This window comes from Corvus brachyrhynchos, unplaced genomic scaffold (assembly GCF_000691975.1).
Source record: "Corvus brachyrhynchos isolate BGI_N302 unplaced genomic scaffold, ASM69197v1 scaffold595, whole genome shotgun sequence".
NCBI lineage: Eukaryota > Metazoa > Chordata > Aves > Passeriformes > Corvidae > Corvus > Corvus brachyrhynchos.
Window position 1 is genome coordinate 542759 of NW_008238373.1, and position 19404 is coordinate 562162.

The 19404-nt window shown below is 37.6% G+C and overlaps 1 protein-coding gene across 3 annotated transcripts in view; it reads left to right on the forward strand.

The window, feature by feature from the left end:
• SASH1 (SAM and SH3 domain containing 1) overlaps positions 1-19404 on the forward strand; it is a 538649-nt gene that overhangs the window by 290879 nt on the left and 228366 nt on the right. The window lies entirely within an intron of this gene.

Consider the following 19404-nt stretch of genomic DNA (forward strand, 5'->3'; position numbering starts at 1 on the left):
TAATACTTTCCAGTCTAATTAAGACATGAGATCTTAGAGGTTTGCTCTAAAACTGACAGAAAGACAAAGTTTCCAGTTTGTGGGAAACCAGTTTGGGTCTAAAATTTGCATTAGGTCAAATGGGGCTAGGATGCTTCAAATCCACTCTTAAGCTTCATTGTAAAGCATTAATTTACTGTAGGAGATGCAGGGAGTTTGAGCATCTCTCTCCCCATGCAGCCCAGGGAATCCTGTAATGAAGCCAGGCTTGTTTTCTTTAAACAGCCTTATGTTCAAGAAACACAAAATGTTTTAAAAACCCAAAAACTAAACCAGAATCCCACCCAAAAAAAAAAAAAAAAAGGTTTATAAAGATTTTTACAGTTTCATTTTTAAAAGATCAGTTGTGATTCCCTGAAAAATCTTCAGGCCAGTTCTGCCTGATGTGAATTGCAGCTCTCTGACACTGGTAAGGGCAGGGTCACAAACAGGTGAATGTACTGTCTTCATCACATGTAGAAACTATATGGTGACATCCAAGAACTGGACACATTTATTTTGTTTTTAGCTCCCCATCTTATATTTTATTTATCTGATTTTCCTTTTATAATTCACAAAGCATATCTATTAATCACACCAATAAAAGATGAATAATATTTAATCTAATTGCACATGTTTTTAAGAGAACCTCCGTTTGATGTCTGAAAACCTCCACTGAGGACAGAAGTAAAAGTTTATGTTGGTTTTCTGGTCTAGGATGGTATTCTAAATATGGGAGAGTATAATAGAGAATATAAACCAGGATATGGTTGTCAATCCATCATACCCCTCACTGTGTTCCCTTGGTAGAACAGTGGCTTCTGTAACCTGTCAACAAATTTAAAGGCAGTTTAAGCTCAGCAGCTTTAAAAAGATTGGAAATGGTTTTCTTTTTTATTTTTTCCATTTTTAGGGTATTTCTAAATCTCACTGGTGTCTGTTCTTATATGCAACAGGGATTCTTTTTCACTCTGAGGCAAGGCCTGAGGCTCTAATCCATGTCTGCAGGTGACCTGCAGTAAAGGCTTGTCAGAATAATTACATCTTGCTGTGGATAGGGATAAGCATTCCTTCTCTTTTTTAAGATTCTTCTCTGAAAACTACCTGCCCTAAGCTGACTATTCTTCACAATGGGGGCGAGGAGCATAAAGCAAAATTAGCTATGCATGTCCTGCTGTCAGCCTGAGATCTCCATCGTTGACTTCTGTAAACCTCCTTTGCAGGAAAACAATCTATTCTTCCCATGCTTTGCTTTATGAAAACAATGCTTGTCCATTAAAGTAAGGAAGAATAAACAAAACAAAAACCCTCTGTCATGTATCAGTTTATATCAAATTGTCCCAGAAACCAAACCCCACATGTTTATTAAGATGTGTCTCCCTGTTGCTGTGACCACCTGGTGTTGGCTTGAATTGCAAAGAACAGACAAGAAGTGATCGAGTGTGGATTTTTCCTCTTTTATGTATTATACTTTAGTTTAGTCTCAGTCTGGCTCCTAAATAGAATAATCAATGCCATTATCTCTTCCTCCCTTATCTAAATCACATCAGGAGATCAATAGCTACAACAAAGGCGGCCAGTGCTTTCTTTCCACTGGGACTCATTACTTTGTTGCCCAAGATGGGGGTATAGATATTCTCAGGAAGGTTATCTGGTGTTCCCTGGTAGTTAACAACAGCTGTCAGTTATTAATGGTGCTCTGCAGCCTCACCTTTACAGTGCTCTGACTGATAGCAGGACATGTTTATAACAAAATGAATCTCTGCTGCCTTTTTTCCTCATCCTCCTGAATCTTGTTCATTCTTTAGTTTCCTTTCTCCCGTCCTGTCTGCTGCTGCAATACTGGGCAGTATGTTTGAGAATATCGAGTGTTGGGGGCCTTCTCATTGAGATTCCTCACAAGTGCAGGTTTGCTTTTATACAGGCTAACATCTGCTGCAGTATTACGAAGACTAATTAAAATAAATTCAGATCCTAAATTAGTCCTTTCAGTAACATTTATTACACAAGACACTGGGTGATAAAGTCTATTATATGGTTAAGCTGAAGCAGAAGTCGTATTTTTATTGGATTTGCTGGCCAGTCAGGAGCAATCTCTGCAAAGAAGCTTATATTTGCAATACAGTATTTTCCACTAGACTAATAAGGAAGTCTACCACAATGTTCTCGTGTTTATGTATACATATCAACTAAATGTAAAAAATCATGTATAAAAAAAGAAGAAGAAAAATACACTTCTCCTGTTAGTTTGGATTACACACTCCATTTTTCTTATCAAAAACAGCGAGTCAGTTTGCAAATCCTAGGTGAACTGAAATGACAAACAATTCACACATCAAGTCATCAAATCCTCAAAGGGGTAGGTATCCGCTAATTTAATGGCCTCACTCTCTGCAGTGGAACAGCCTCAGTTTAAGTGCAGATCCCACCCTACACAATAATTCTGCTGTAGGGAAGCTGGCCTGGAGCTTGGGTAACCCCAAATTTCTGTGTAGTGATGAGCAAAGAGAAGCAAGGCAATGGTACCTGAAGTACAGTTTGCATGTGTCAAGTGGTTACAGCAGTTAGAAATACATGGATAACCAGGACTCTATTTATTCCTTGTTGTGTGTGCCAGAGAAGCAGAACAGGGTGCTAAAACAACAACATTGTCGCTTTTCTGACCTGCAAGGCTGTAAATGAATGAAAATGAGGGGAGAGCAGTTGTGAAACTGTGCCCTCCAGAAATGCTAAGCTAAGGAGCCAAAACATAAAGCAGTCATGCTGCATCTTTTTTCTAATACGACATCAGAATTTGCTTGTTTAATCTTATAGACCTGACCTTATGCCTAGTGAAAATAATGAAAGTTTACTGGTTGGATTTGATGGGAATAGGAGCCACCTTTCTCTGCAGGAAAATGAGGGGGTTTCTGACAGATGGATGAGAAAAGAATGTGGATATTTCAGGCCTTCAGACCATAAGTGAACATTACCATGATGTGAAATATGTAGCCATAAAAAAGCTTATCTTCATAAGGAGCTGAATTACTTGTATTTCCAGTTGTGCTGCATATTAGGAGAGGGGTTTCTCTGACTCTGTGTTAATAATTCCTTTTAAATTTTTGTTGGATAATTTTATCTATAGTCATGCTTATTTTTTGATGAAATAGACTGAGAAAGAGCAGAAAACATTTTTATTTTTGTTTGGTTGTTTTTCAATGTACCTATGAAAATATATATCAGGAATTCAGAGTGTTGGGGGTATTGCTTTCCTTTGCCTGCACAGCATTTCAAGTGCAAGATATCTTGGCCTGGACCATTCCCATTTTAGGTGCTTGTTATGGTCATCTTTTTCTTTAAGTATTTGGACTTTTGCAATTTAAAAATTTTGCCTTTGACAATTAATAACTTGGCATCTGTACTGCTACACAAAGACTTGGCATGCATGGATGGGAAATAAGTTAGTTGACAAATACTTGCATTTTTTTCTGTATGAAAGAGAGGGAGGCCTTCCATAAACTGTTTGCTTTGATAGCTTTTAGTCAGGGCCTAAAACACAGCTCGAGGACATATTTCCAGTAGCTCTCCATTGGTTACTTTGTTTTCCATACATGAAAGAGCAAAGCAGTGCAGGAGTTAATAAAAATACAGGTCTGTAAAAACGGCATAATCTGTTGCAGACAGCTCAGCAACAATATTTATGTTTTCTTTTACTCTTGACAGTCCCCAGATTATAATATACAGATTGAGTATTTCCAAGGACACTACAGGGAAATGTGCAGAGAAATCAAAATGGACTTTGGTAGGACATAAACAAAAACTGTCCAAAAGATAACCTTGTAAATAACCAGGCTTCAGAATAAGAAAATCTTGGCAAAATACTTAAAAGGAACATAATGAATGAAAGAAATGAGAACAGAACTGACTGAATCTGTCTTAAATTATAAAAGCACAAATGAAATGGGTTTTTTTGTGTTTAAATTTCTTGAGAAATCTGTGTAAAATTTCTTTTTTTTCTGATTTGTTTGTTTATTGTTTTGGTTTGGGGTTTTTGGTGGTGTAAATAAAATGACTTGTATGTAGTTTGTTGCCTAAAATTAGTCTAGCAAAAAACGTGAACTGGTAGTTACATTTTGGACTGGCCATCTTTGTTACATGGGTGATATTGTGTCTTCATCTCACATGAAAATGAAAGGCTTATACCTGTTAGAGCACAGCATCCTTTTCTTCATCTGACAATGTTTTTGAGATTTTCTCTGCTGATTTTGGGACTTTCTATGCCATCCACTGTCTTTGCATTACTATTGCTGTCAGTACTGTTCAAGACCAAGGAAAGATGAAAGCAAAGATCTTAAAATCAAAGTATGCTCCTTAACTGACACAAACACGTCTCTGCAGTGTAAAACTGGGAAGCTATATTAATACACACCTTCACCTTTGCCACACTGGAAAGTGAGTGGTTCTGGATTTTGGATTCAGTCTCGCAGGAATAGTCCTGAAAGTCTGGTCATACAGTTCCCAGCCCAGTGTTTGGCTACAGTTCAGCAAGAAGCTGAGAAGGGAGGAGCGAGGCAGAGAGACAGGCCCACCACGCAGGAGCGCTGGTGCTGATGAGACGTTTCACTAAGATGATTAATGCCCATTTACAAAATTGGGCTATTTACAAAATTGAGCATGCAACTTAAAAGACTGCCTAGGTTAAAAGGAACTGTCCCTGCCTGCTGACACCACTTTTATGCCACACTGTTCCACGATGCTGTAATTATGACTGAGCCTTGTGCATTGGCCTGTCCCAGGTGGCATTAGTCCAGGTCCTGCTCACTGCAACTGCTCCTGTCTCTCCTGGTGTGTTGTGCCAGGCTGTGGGAGCAAGGGGACGAGGGAGCTCTTAATGGAAGGCGAGAGCTTTCCATTTATGGCTATTATTTCACTGTGATTCTGGGGTAAGAGCCATTATAAGGGTGTTTCAGAGCACAACAGGAAAAAACTACCATAAGTAGGAGTAATGGGATAAGGTTGAGCAAAGGCAAATGGAGGCCGTTTCCTGACAGTGAGATCTATTAGACTGTGGAATAGGTAAGTTTCCCAAGGGAAGTGATAGAAGTCCAAGCACTTGAGTCATTTAAAACCATAGTAGACAAAGAGCTCAGAAGTATGTAATAGGGAATAATCTACCAGTGGCCACAGAATAAAAGATTAATGTAGTATGTCCTTCCATCTCTAGTTTTCTGGAATACATACAGACTGACAGCAGCTTTCCAGCTTAGTTTCCTCCTAAACATATTTTGGAAAGCCCCATTTTTAGAGAAAGAGCAATAGCTGCAGGTGTCTCTTAAAGAACTACTGCTTGTTTTGTAATGTTGTTCCACAACCCTTTCTGTAGATGTTTCCTCTTCAGGTGACAAGTTTCAGGCTTTTGCAGTTGAGTGAGCTCCAGCGCAGGGGACAGATTCCTTTTCAGAAATGACATTTTTCCTCCTTGTACCCTTGTGGTTCATCACACCCTGTACCCAGATATGCTTAGCACTGTTAATATTAGTTAATGTTAGTTTCAGGCTCTTCTTGTACCTTGTTTAACCATTTCTATAATTAACCTAAAACATCAAAATAAGGTTTCATCTCTGTGCTAACCATCTCCTTCACCTTACAACCATATCTTGGCACAATGGAATGGGCCTTGCAGGAAGAGCTGTTCATGGTCGTACAGTGAAAGTCAGGGGAGGGAAAGCACCTCATGCATGAAGGGACAGTAGCAGTGGGAAGCACAAAGAAGGTACCTGTGAGAAGCACAGCAAAGTCCAGAATTACTAAAAGAGCAAGAGATGGAGAATGATGTGGTGCCAAAGGAGAGCATCCAGGGTAGGAGCAAAGGAGTTTTGTAAGTGTGCTTGAGCATGAACATGTGATGCAGAGGGATAGTGATGTGAGCAGTGCAGTGACCTAGAGCAATAGACCCAAGATAATCAAGTTTTTTATAACTTGGAGGTAAAATGAAATGTGATGAACAGGAGTCACTGAGGGGAGGGCAGAGAAACTTGTGAAATACTTCTGATTTTGGAAATTCCACTGCCTCCATTGGGCAGTATTGATCTTATGATGCACTGAATTAAAAACTGCATCTAACCTATAGCCTTGTCCTTCTTTCACTGTTGCATTCATGCCATAAGCTTACATTGAACCACAGAGTGCAGAATTCACAAGCAGGTTGTGCAATGTATTTATGACTCGCTCCTCCTCTCAGGCTTCTACCCCTTAGTGGATATTGACAGAAAATACTACTAGCAGAAGAAATGGCTTGATCTAATCTGCAGTGTTGTTTGTGCTAGAAAATGGAGAAGAAAATTGAAATGGATTATGTTCAATAAGCCCTAAGGGTGGGCTAATATACTCAGAAATCTTTAGCACCCTGTAATGATTTGCTGTCTTCAAAAGGTTGGTTTCTTTTTAACTGTGAGTTGTATTTTTTAAATGTTGCAAAATTAATTTTTAACAAACCAGATCTGAATATTGCTTTGTTTACTCCATATTTTTTTACCTTCTTTCCATGGTTTATTTTTTAACACTTATATGTTTCATGTTTGCCATTTATATCTAAACACATGTGTTGCTCTCAAGATTCTCTAGCTAAAAGCCTGATCTGAAACTGAAACACATTAACCATCTCTGAACTATGTACATATCACATTAAATCTTTTTTATCTTGCACTGTGTTTTATTTATATATAAATGATAGGTTTTATTTATAAAATAAATACATAAATATATAAATAAAGGGTTTATTTATTTATTTATGAGGGGTTTACTTACATATTTAATTTTATTAGCTGTGATGGTTGATTCTAAAATTTTGACCTCTAAGATACTCATTTGAGCAGCACATGCATCTCACTGATGTAAGTGGTCAAGATTTTGAAGACAATGCACTGAAATGCAACTTGGTATGCCAAAAGAAAAGACAAAAATTTTATTGATCTTTTTCTAATTCAAAACCTCTATTTTGCTTGATGTTTAATCTCAAATTAACAATAGCATCTTAAGACCATTTTATGTCTTTTCTGCTATCTATATTAAGCAGATGTATTTGTTTCTCACTAGTTTGGTTTTTTTTGCAGAGCAAATCCATAAATGTTCTGTCTCAGAATTGATTTGTATAGAATAATAATAAAACTTAAGTATCAGCATTGTACCTGAATAGCTCTTGCTTTATATGTATCTTGTATTTGTAATGCTCTTTTACATTTAAAATTATAAAGAACTGCTAAAGGAGGAGCAAAATTCCAGTGACTATACTGGTATTTATCCACTACATGAACACCTTTATTGTATCATTTATATGAAAGATAGGTATATTAAAAAGCTTATGTTATGGTAGGATGTAGAGTGTATGCATACTATATACAGTCCAGTAGAAAGCTGTGATGAAATGTGTAAATGGATTAACACAGCGTATGTAACCATAGTCTATCAATATATATATTTCCATGTTATTTCTTGCAAAGTGTTTTCCAAGAGGGAAAACTAAAAGCAAGTGAATGGAATACTGATTCCGCTGGTGGTGATGGCATCTGATCTAGAGAGATGGCCAGCAAACTCAAATTGTTATCGGCTCCTGCCTTCTAGGCAGCTATTTTTCAGTGCAGGATTTCCCATAGAGATCAGAAAAACAGCTGGCAACTATCAACTTGTTATTAAAAAGACTTTTAAATGTCTTCTTCTGTCTAGCTGTGATACAGTGCGACTTACTTTAAAATGTAGCTAATGAATGCACAAACTTATTCAAGACCTAGAACTCCATTTAGCTGGTAAAATCCTGCTATGGCTTTAATTGTTTTAAGGTTTATGTTGGGGATGTGAGTCTGTGAAGAGCTCAAAAGGGGGTGGGAGGAGGGGATGGACTGTGTTCTGGAAATTCTCTTTCCAAATTGTGACAAGAATGTTTCGCTGGACACATTTGCACAGTCATTAGTGAGCAGGGAGCCCCATGGTAAATATTACAGAAGGATAAAATACAGCAAACTGCAGAAAAATATACCTGAAAAAAAATCCCAAAAAACAAAATTGGGTGTTGAAGGACATGTTGGGCATTTAAAGCAGGGGAATAACTGAAATCATTATTTTTTCTGTTAATCAGTTGGAGCAGCACTGCAGATGTAAACTCCGTGTCATGCTCACTCTACACTGTGTATGGAAATGGTGTATCTGCAGCAGAGTCAATACTGAGAGAACTGGATTGGGGTGATTTTGAAGATTCATTTTAAAAGCACGTTCTGTCCAAAGCAGAAAGCTGTGAGAAAATGTAGTTGCCATCAGCTGGATTTTTATTTCTATTTCTTTTGAAAGGTGCCAACTTATTCTTCAGTTTTTCATACTTACCCCTTTCATCTTCTTTATTTTTGTTTCCCTCCACAATTCCTGGAGCTCTCTCTGTATTGCCAAGTATCTAATTCGGCCTTCATATCTGTTTTAGCCATCTCTTTCTTATAGCTACATTTCAACAAGCTATCCCACTAGAATATCCTGTCTGAAAACTCAGCCCAACAGCTGAAAAGAGTGAGCTTGGATGGACGGATAGATAAACAGTTTTCCAGAATAGCTCTTAGAGCCGTCTATTTTAGCAAACTATTTAAGCTGTCAGCCTCTGTGTATTTATAGCCTACTTATCACACTGGTATCTGAACACCTATCAGTTTAGCATTAGAAATCCAGTCCAAGTCTCAGTCCAATTGTGGAGACTCACTGGATGTTCCCTACTTGCTTTAGATGAGTAGAATAAAAGATGTGATATACAGCCATGCTTTGCCTTTTCCTTCTTAGTCTATTACCTGAAAGCTTGATCTAGGACTTCCTAAATTACCAGAAAATACTCTTTTTGATGATTCCTTAGAAAGGGTAGTTTGTAGTTGTTCATAGCTCTTATTTGAAGAAGTTTTACCTCTTTCTGAAAAGAAATTTTCTTTAAAAAGTCTTGCAAAATTTCCAAATTAAAACGTCAATTTCCATTTTTCCCAGAATTTTTCTCCTTTCTTAGTTTTTTTTTACCCCTTCCCATTTCTTTTATCTGTGGAGTTGGTTTTTTTGTTGTTTTTCACATTACTGCTTGGGCAATATGTTAAAGAGAAGGTGAAGATTTTTTTTTTTTTTCCAGTAAAGAAAATGGATAACACTTTTCACCTGCCAGTCAGAAATACTAAGCTTTGAAAGTGAAGCTGTTCTACAGAATACTGAGCTGAGAGTCATCTAGAGAGAGGAAAATGGAAATCTTAAACAAAATTGAAAGTTTCACTTCTGATACCTTGGCATTGGTTTGGGTTGTTGTTTGGTTTTTTCTTCATGTAACAGAAGTGTAACTTGACCACCAAGAGTGGGAGTAAGTTTTTCTTGCTTTTGCTGTTCTGATTCCCTGCTTTATCCCACTGTGGGGGAGTGGTAGAGTGGACTGGGTGGGGGCGTAGCTGCCAAGCACCCTCAGCCCACCACAGTCTGTAACTACCTAACTTTGGAAACAATATAAAAGGTTGAGTCTCTCCTGTTGGAGATAAGAACTTGGTGTCAGCTCCTCCCTGCTACACAGCTATATTTGCTACTAACATACTTGCTGTATTCGTGGGCTTATTGCAATAAAAATATAATGGCGAGAAAAGGACGTGCATATAAATATAAATCTGTAGAGGTGTTAATGACAAGTTGCTCTCAGAGGAAACAGCTGATCAATGTATAGGGAAGATGAAGGGGTGTGATCACGATCAGACAACAAGGTTAACAGTATCAATCAGGTCTCCTAAAATAGACGGAAGAGTTGCAGTTTCACGTCTTCAGCTACAACCTGGCCTTGTTTTCTGACTTCAAATATAAAATAGCAATAAAGCATCCATCTACCTGACATCCTTTTATGCTCTCTTTCAATCATGGAATGCAAAATGTTTCCTTTCAGGCTTACCCTGGTTTGACATTCCTGTTATTGCCTATCACTTTAAGGAGTTGAAAGGCTGGGGATTGATTTCATTTTCTTTTAGCTCTCAAGGTTTTTTATGTGGAATCTGTTTCTCACTTGGTTTGCATTTCATCTAAGATAATGCTGGCTATCAGTGCTTGAATAATAATTGAACTGAAGCAAGCTGTTCAGCCGAAGGTCTCAAGCTGGGAAAGCTGTGTATGTCATGTGTGGGTGTTTCAAAAGAATTTAACATTCCAGAATTAAGTTGCAAGCAAACACAAAGGTAGGGGGAAATCCATGCAGCTCTGGCTGTACAGCTGCACCACTGCTTTCAGTAGTTCCTCACTGAAATGAGCTAGCCCTTCACGTTGTTTAACAATTTTCATCAATGGTATGTAGTAAAGCATTACAGCACTGAGAGGTGGAAAATTACAAATTGGTAATTTTGAAATATGGATGAGCCTTGTGGAATTGTTTCTCCCGCCCCCTCAGATGCTTAGCTTCTGTTGAATGGGAGTTTCATAGGTACCCTGCTTGAAATGGAACTTTTTTTTTGATACCATTAGTGCTGCTTAAATATAGATGCTGTTTGTAGCTTTTATAATTATGTCGCTACACCTTTAGTTGACAATAATACTCTGTCATTACTGTTCCACCATCTCTGGTAATAAGTATTTGAAATTGTGGCTGAACTGGCAGAAAAAGCAAGCTTATTTTACAGTATCAGTCTGTAAGTGGGTGGGTGATCACACAATTTGAATATTGCTTATATTGAATGCCACTGTTTGACACATCCTACTAGAATTTGGCAGATCTTGGGAGTTGGAGATGTACAGTTTTGGGATGCAGTTTGGTTTCACCTGCAGAGATTGATGATAAGTACCAAGTACTCAGAAAGCAACAGGACTGAGCTGTGACTTGGGGTAGAGGAGCAGAAAATTTTTCACTTTTCACTTAACAGATGTGTAAGAAACACTGGATGCTCTTTTTTTTTTTTTTTTTTTTTTTTTTGCATTATATTGCTCTTTGAGCCATTCTAATAGTCCTTATACTCACCTATACAAACAGTTTTTTCTTCATCTTGGGAAAAATTGTATTAATGGTCCAAATAGAAATCACATCTTGTAAGTCACAATCTGATGGCTTGGAAACATGGGTTACTTAAAAATTCACAGACTGTTTTTGAAAAGCTTTAACTTTCTTCTGGCATATTTAATCCAGACATGGCAGTAAAAAATTCACCAATACATAAGCACTTTTACATATTTTACTATTTATTCACATGCACAGCTACTGTGCTGCTAGTTAGACAATGTGACTTCTATGTGCTCTGGAGATGAGTTACAAGGAAGGACGTGTTAAATATTAAGGAAAGGTCTTTCTATGAGAATTCTTCCATTTGCATAAAAGATGCCACAAGACACAAAAATGGGAGTTAATCACAGAGGTTAAACTATAAAAGAAAAATTCATGCTTAAAGAGAGAGAGAGAGATTTCTGTTGTAGCTATCTATGAATTTATGATACTGCTGATGGATATCTTTTAAACCTCAGAATTAATGAGCACCCTGAGGACAATGAATGATAGTTGGTTAAAAAGGAATAGAAAAGTGACAGGGCAGTATTGAATAGAGGGGTTTTTGCTCTGCAGGGGTAGGCATGCTAAAATCCTTTTGCTGATAAATATCAAATAGCTTCTGTTTTGAAAAACATTATGCTTCAGCCAAATGAAAAATTACACCAACAGGTTACAGTGTAGCCAGTACAGCTTAGTTCCTTTATCATGTAAAAGAGGAGAGGTAAATAGCATCACTTAAAACAAAACCCCTAGCATTTTCTTTACCTTCGAAATTTCAAGGAGAAATGCTAAGCTTTTAAATGTTGGATTGTACCCAAACTGTTAGTGACTTCCTTGTTTTGGGAAGAGGAGAGTGGAACTGGGCTGTACTGGAACTGTACTTTGCTGTGTACATAAAGTTAGGAGTGTACACATTGAAACATCCCTTCCTGGGCAGGTGACCGCAGAATCCTGTAAAAGGTACATTTGGAGCCTTCCTGAACTGTTAAAACGTTGCAATTCAGTATGAAGTACTTGCTTAGTATTTCTTTTCTTAGGTTTAAAGTGCTTCTCATCAGTTTTGAGCTCTGCAAATCAGCAATGAGGTTTGCTGCTTCCAGCACTGCTCATGCTGATCCACATGATCTTGATGGGTTGGTGGAGATTCTGACCAGCCTCAGACTGGCATTTTTTTCAGAGTCTGAGTACAAAGTAATTAGTTACACCTACAATAATCCTCCAGCTTTACAAAACTCAGAACTCAAAATTCAGCTTTTTAAAAGTTGCAAACATTTGCATGGGCATCTCCTGGTGCTGGATGGTCCCTGTCATGGTGCAGGGGTTTGGATTCAGCTTCCCTCTCTTGTGTGGGTAGATGCTTCTGTGGGTGCAGATTGTTGGGTTGCACCTGGTCTCTTGCCTGGCTGTACCAAACCAGTGGCTGTAAAAGTGTCAGCAGCCCATCAGTAGGTGACTTTTTAGGTTGTAAGTCTTCTACCTACCTTATGGAAGAAGAGAGTATTGCATTTTACAGAGTTGTCTTGGTCGTAGGACAATGGTGTTTTTCTCCATATCATATGCCTTCATCTTTGCTCCATTTGTAGAATCTCAGGCAACTGCCTGCAATTTTTCGACTTACACAGCATTTAATTGTGAAAGCAATTTATTTGCTGAAGTTTTTCCTTGCCTCTAGAAAAAATTTTAGCCTTTAAAACATCAGTTCAGCAATTTGTTGAAAAACTCTGTATGAATGACAAACTCCTTTTAATCTCACTTGTCTGTTCATTTGTCTGTCTTGTCAGCCCTTGTCATGAGAACTCCTCTTCCATATGGGTATTTTTTCTTTATCAGTGCTGAGCAATAAAGCTAATATAAAGCCCTGAGACTTCCCTGTTACGATAGGGTTAGACAAGTAATTTCAACAAGCCTCATATTTTTGAGTCTCAGGCTGGTCAGTCTTTACTTTGCCAAAACAAACTTGTGACAGGTGAACAAACAGACGAATATGTGACTGCAGTAAGTAGGAAAAAATCTTCCCTCTCCTTGCAGATGGGAGTTCGAATGGTGAAGAGAAGGAATGTATGCAGTGTTCCTCTGGCTGAGTGATGTTATCAGGGCAAACAACAATGCTGCATCTCTTAATCGCAGCAGCAATCAGCAGAGAGGTTAATATGTGGATAATTGCCACCTTTAGATATTGAATTTGGTGTGACTGCTTCTGGAGTACTGTGTCTAGTCCTGAAGTCCTTGGTACAAGAAAGAAATCAGCAGTTTGGGAAGGTCTCAGGTGAGACCCTTGTTGGGACTTTCTGAAGGATCTCAATTGGTTCAGTTGGCCAAGGAAATGGTCAAGAAAGAACCATATTATTTTAGATTAGTATTACACAAAGGACAGAAATGTGATGTTAGAGGGCCTTGCGGTCCAGCTGACAAATGTATCTAACAAACAATTGGAAGGTAGAAAAAATTGAGAGAAATACAGTGATTAATACTGGTAAAATGTGCCACAATCAAGGACAGATTTTCTGAATGATGTCAGGGGTAGAACTTGATTCAGTATTTTCAAATTCAAACAGACATTAGTTCCAGGAATATCAGAGGTTCCTTCTAACCTCTCATATGAAAGTCTTTAAAAAAATCATCCATAGTACGCCTTCCATCTTTCTCTTTAATTCTTCTGTTCTTTTTACTGTGGGATAACACTGTATTTCCAGACTCCCCAGCAGCTTCTCTTTCTGCTAGGCACAGAGTCTGTATTGGATATCTGGGCCAGTCAGATCCTGACTGGGTTTGATCTGAGTGCAGAAATAGTAATATAAAATGTGAGAGTAATGCTTTGATTTTTTCTGGGCTTTGAAACTGCTGTCTTAGAGGACAAAGGAGAATAGAGGCACATGAGGGCACTTTTTATCCTTTTTTTGGACCCGTCACAGATTCTACTTGACAAACAAGTCTGTGCTAGTGTTAGGTTTGAAGTGTTATCACTAGACTGCCCTACTAGTAACGTAAAGGTGCATAAAGCCTTCTGTTAAGCTACCTTAATTAAACGTGGAGTTTTTAAATAATCATTCCTGAAGCCCATTCCTTCACTTTACAGTTCACTTACACTCATTGCATGGATTTCTTGAAAACAATCCTTACTTCTCCAGGCAGTCTCCTGAGCCTTCTCCAGGCCTATGGACGGCAGCTATGCTGTGTGATTTTTTTTTTTTTTAATAAAGGTGGTTGAGTGCCTGCAGTACTTCATGCTCAGAATTGAGAAAATGGCAATATGCTCCCAGCAAGCATCAGAATATTTAATCCCCAGGGCTAGGAGGTGGGGTGTCTATTTCTATATTTATTTCTCAGGAGGTTTTAATGTCTTGGGTTCCTTTCACAAAATAGGGATGTTTACACTAGGTATATTTTTTTTATGATGAGGAGAATACAAACAAGACAATAATAACTTCTATTTTCATTAGCTACATCTCTGCCTGTCCTGACATATTCTGATGAATAACCCCTAGAATTTCAGCAGCAGCAACAGCAGCAAAAACTACCAACCTGAGGTTTCTTAGCAGGTTGAGAAACAGGGAAGGAGGAAAAAAAGGAATATTCTAAAATTATATTGACTAAGGCAGAATTTGGGTCTGCTTCTGATTAATGTAACCAAAAATACGCTTGAGAAATGAGTAGGAAATAATTTATGTTCTCAGACATACAGTTTGTATATCCTCTCTCCCAGTTTTCAAAAATATGAAACTCCTGAGTATGAGAGCTGCTGTAATTTTAAAGCTTCATCTGCTCTGTGTGTAAATGGTATAAACCAGCTACAACTGGTGCCATTTGTTTCAAACACCCTCATTTTATGGAGAGTTGGCTGACAAGTGGCTTTAACTAATGGCAGCGGCCAGGAGGGCAGCTACGCCTACAACTTTCTCAGCAGTGCTGAGTTGTTATTTGGTCTGAGACCTCAAAATAAGTATGAGCAATTCCTGCAAAAACATTTAGTGGCTAGACAAGCCTTTGCCTTATTTTTTTTTTTTTTCTTTAAAGTATTTCCAAATTTGATCCATACAATTATATATCTGTCCCAGTGTTTCTGTCTCCAGCAGTGGAGAGTATTAGATCTTGGAGAAAAGTGCTAAAACTCCCACAGTGGACAATTATGGAATAAGCTGTTCTAAGGAAAAGTTCTTTCCTAACCGCAGGATGCCTTGAAGTATTTCTGTTCTGTTTAGTGTAATTGGAGATCTTCATATTAGTCCTATAAATGCCAAATCCCTTTATTAATCCTTCTGCAAGATTAGTTTTTTTAAAAGTCAGTTCTGCACAGTGGCTGTTCAAAAAAATAGAAATTCAACTTTAAAAAAAACCCTCTTTCTGTTTTCAAAGCAGGACAGGATCTAACTGATAATTTAAAAATGTATTTCTCTTCATGACTAGCCTGCTATGTTCCAGTTGAAAGACAAGCATGATAATTAATGCTGGTCGTAGGAAACTGAATAAAATATGTTTCTGCTAGAGAGAATATTCTTGAGACTTTTTAAAATGTTGCTATTTTTTATTGACCTGTTCCAGTTATTCCTATAATTCTTTGTACAAGACCCACTCCCTAATCCTTTGAAAAATACCTCAGATGCTCTCTTCAGAGCATTATGCACCTTTTTTTTTTCTGCAGGTTCATGATCTAAGTTTTAAACATATAATTCACTACTAATCTTTATTAGAAATAGGATAATAAATTCAGGCATTAAAGATAAATATTAGGTAAATTATGAGGCTAATGTGTTCCCAACTAAGTAATTTTCTGATAAGCATTGACATTTCAGAAGACATTTAATTATTGATGTGCAGTAGATCAGGAATGATTAATCAAAAGGGTATTGTAAGTTCAAATGGATATAAATTGTGAGTTTTATAATGCTGACATTATTTCATTTACTAGGACTTTAGGTTAGTAGTCATCTTGGATTAGACAATGTAGGGGCACACTGTGGGAATATTAATTTTTTTTTCTGACTTCCCACAGATTCTGAATTGGCAGGAACTGGGCAGAGTTTCCAAGTCTAAATCCTATGTCGAATTTCAATATAAATGCATGCCTGAAAGACTGTTTAACATGTATAATGGTGTCAAACACAAGCAATCTTTTAAAAGAAAGTTACATTGGCTTCAGTTTTCCAGGACTGCTGGGGAGGTGGTGTTTAACCTTCTAATGATCTTAACAGCAAGACCTATGTTGTACCATAAGGTGGTGAAAAATACCATCAGCTATTTTTATCTAAGATGGCATATTTTGAGGTTACACTGCATAGTTTAGATGCCGTAGATTTGATTTTTCTAACACAAATTTTTCTCTGATAGTGCAGTGTTGATACTGCTTTCTCATGAATATGTAACAGCATAAGAAAAGAGCTGGACAGTATGTGTTCTATAGTAAGAAATCTATTTTCTCATCATTATAAAACACAAATATGTTCCTAACAGAACTATCCATACTGTAAGTATGTTTAAATCAGCTGTTACACACTGGTTTTATGCAAAAATACGATTCTTTTCTATTCAGTTTCTGAACACGCTGTCTATTGTGCAGACTACGTGCTGACAGATCCATTCCTGTTAGGATTGGGTCTGTGGTGATGATTGCTCAGCCCTTGTGAAGGTGTGTAAAGATGTGGCCTTTCAACTCTGAAATGAGTTTGGGTTTCAAAGTCAAACTCATCTCTGAGATGCCTTTTCCAGCTCAATAATCAGCTTACTAAAAACTTCTAGGTTAGCACAGTACCAAAGGAATCGGGCATCTAAAGCTTAAAAAAATAAAAAATCAACCAACCAAAACCAAAAAACAAAAACAACAACAACAACAAAAAATGAAAACAAAAACAAAAATTAAAAAAAAAAACAAAAAAACCCCAACCTCCAAAAAAATGGAAATATGTTAGTGCCCTTCAAGCAAATTATTTTTTAAGTGAAAATTTGGATGCAGTTTTACTAGAGCATCTGTATTGGGAAATGTCAGCAGATAAGACTGTTTGAGCAGTTTGGTATTTTCTCTCAATCTGACTCGCTCAATTATTCCAAGCAGATAGGAAGCCCACTATTAGGACCTTTGGTTATCTGTTCCCTTTTGTGTATTGGGGTAATACCGAAGCTTCCATGGCAACTGAGGAATATTTAGAGGTTCAGTTCAGTGGCACACATCAGTGACGGTAGGAAGAAGACAATGGCTGTCTGACAGTAACATCTCTGTTCCCAGTTACGCTAGAGAGCAAGCTAATGGAAGAAGAAATACCCTGTTTCTACCTCAGGTGAGAGTGGTCCTGGGTTTGCCAGCATCTCGTGCATGGAAGTGTCAGAGACTTCTAGGCATTTTTGATTTCCCAACATACCATTGAGCCATTACGAGAAGTCATGCAGATACATATCAGTGCATTACTTTTTTGCCTTTTTTTTCTTGGAATAGGTGACAATGACAGCTGTAAAGCCAATATTTTGTTTAAAAAGGTCATGTCCCTAATATGGCAAACTTCAGCCTTTATGATAATGAAAATTCATGTAATTGTTTTTATTACTATGATATCTGTGCAAAGACTGTGATAGCATCTTCAGTTTGGAAGAATTAAAGATCAAAATCTCTTAGAATTTGCTGAAAGGTGTTCAATAGGTTTTGTCTATGAGCTTGTAATTTTCAGTAAATTTTTTGTAGTGCTGGGCTGAACACTGCAGTATGACAACTGTTCTTTTTCTTTTTTCTCATATATCACCATTAAAAGAAGGAATATATTTTGGGGTGGAGATCAGTGAAATTTTTAAAAATTGCATCAAGTTGCAGTTTTAGAAGACACAGAAGATTTCTGTATCAAAAAAAAAAATCATCCAACAGCCTAAGTATTGAATCTGGCTAGAAGTTATCTAACCAGCTGTAAGGCCATGATTGTGTAATAAACCTTTCTGTTCTATAGCTGCTGGCATGGGATTTTTTTAAAAAATTGTTTGACTTCCAGTACGCTTTCTTCAGGCTTTTGGTGCCTTTGGTACACCATGGTACAATAACATAATTTTGAGCTGGAAAGTTCTGTATGAGTGCATATATTTTAAAGATGTGCGAGGAAGATCCCCCTTATAATCTTAGTCATGTGTGCAGATGCCTTTACAGAGATTCCTAATTGTCTGCTCTGATTCTTTCATGACCAGCAGGTCTGCTCCTGATGTCTGAAGCTGAGTTATTACTTTCATAGTGGCCTTTTCCTGTAGGCATTAGTCGATTTTTCAGGGGGGTGTGCTCTTTTCTCAACTGAGTGCTTGAGTTACTTTGGTGCAGGCCAGCATGGCTGAGATTTTGCTCAGGGTCTTAGCTTAAATTTGGATAAACAATGATTTTGTTAATTGCAAAACAATCATGTAATACAATGGAGCTTTAACTAAATTAGCAAAGGATAGAGAAATACTATTCCCTCATGTGCATCATGTGGTTCACCTGGTAATGAAAGGACCAAACACCAAGGACTCGCTGAAGATGAAGGGTAAGATGGTGTGTGATGAGGACATTTTATGCTTAGTGTCACCCCAAACCCAGTTCTGATCTCTAGGGTTAAAGAATTCAACTGCCATGATTAACCAGTGTCAAGGAAAGATTGGAAACAGCAATCAATACTCAATGGGATAAATCTTGACGGTTGCATATAAGTTTGTGTATAGCAATTTTAAAATTGCATATTTTAATGCATGAAATGCTAAGATTGGTTTGTAACTTCAGAAGACACTGCAGAAGTTATAAGATAGTTACTGTATTTTATAGAGTACATATTTTCTTCTTTTCTGTTTGTTTATTTTAAGAACTTAGAAGCTTAAAAAAACCCCCACATACTTTCTTTGGTAATGAAGTTGTTCTGTGGGGAGTGAACTTTGTATCCTAGAGCAAAACCCACAAGCTACACACTGCGTTTGGTCAGAGTTAACTTCAGATTTTTGTTTAAGCTTCTCTCTGCAGGGATCAGATGTCCACAGTATTCTGAAGTGGGTTGCATTTATCTAAAGAGGTTTTTGCTATTTTCTTGTAAAAAGGCTCATGAGCGCAGAACTCATGAATTTGGAATGGGCAAAATACAGAAAAGAGTAAGCATTTTGCACTTGAGACATATTGGTGTATTCAAGGATGGCCTTATTTACCAGTAGTGATTTTCTACTTCCTTTCCTCTTACACTCCATGAAATGTGGTTTAATACTTCTGATCTATTGCATGGTGTTTATGGTGCCTGGCTGCATGGGGAGGTGCAGGGGTCAGCGTGCCTAGCTGAAGGCAATCTAGTAAGGACTCATTCTGGTGCTGCTGAGTTAAAATTAATCTGCTTAGGGAGAGAATTTGTCTTACTACTGTTCTTTAAACAGATGAGAAAAGGCTACTTCTGTGAAGGGTTAGAGGCTCTTCAGTAGTC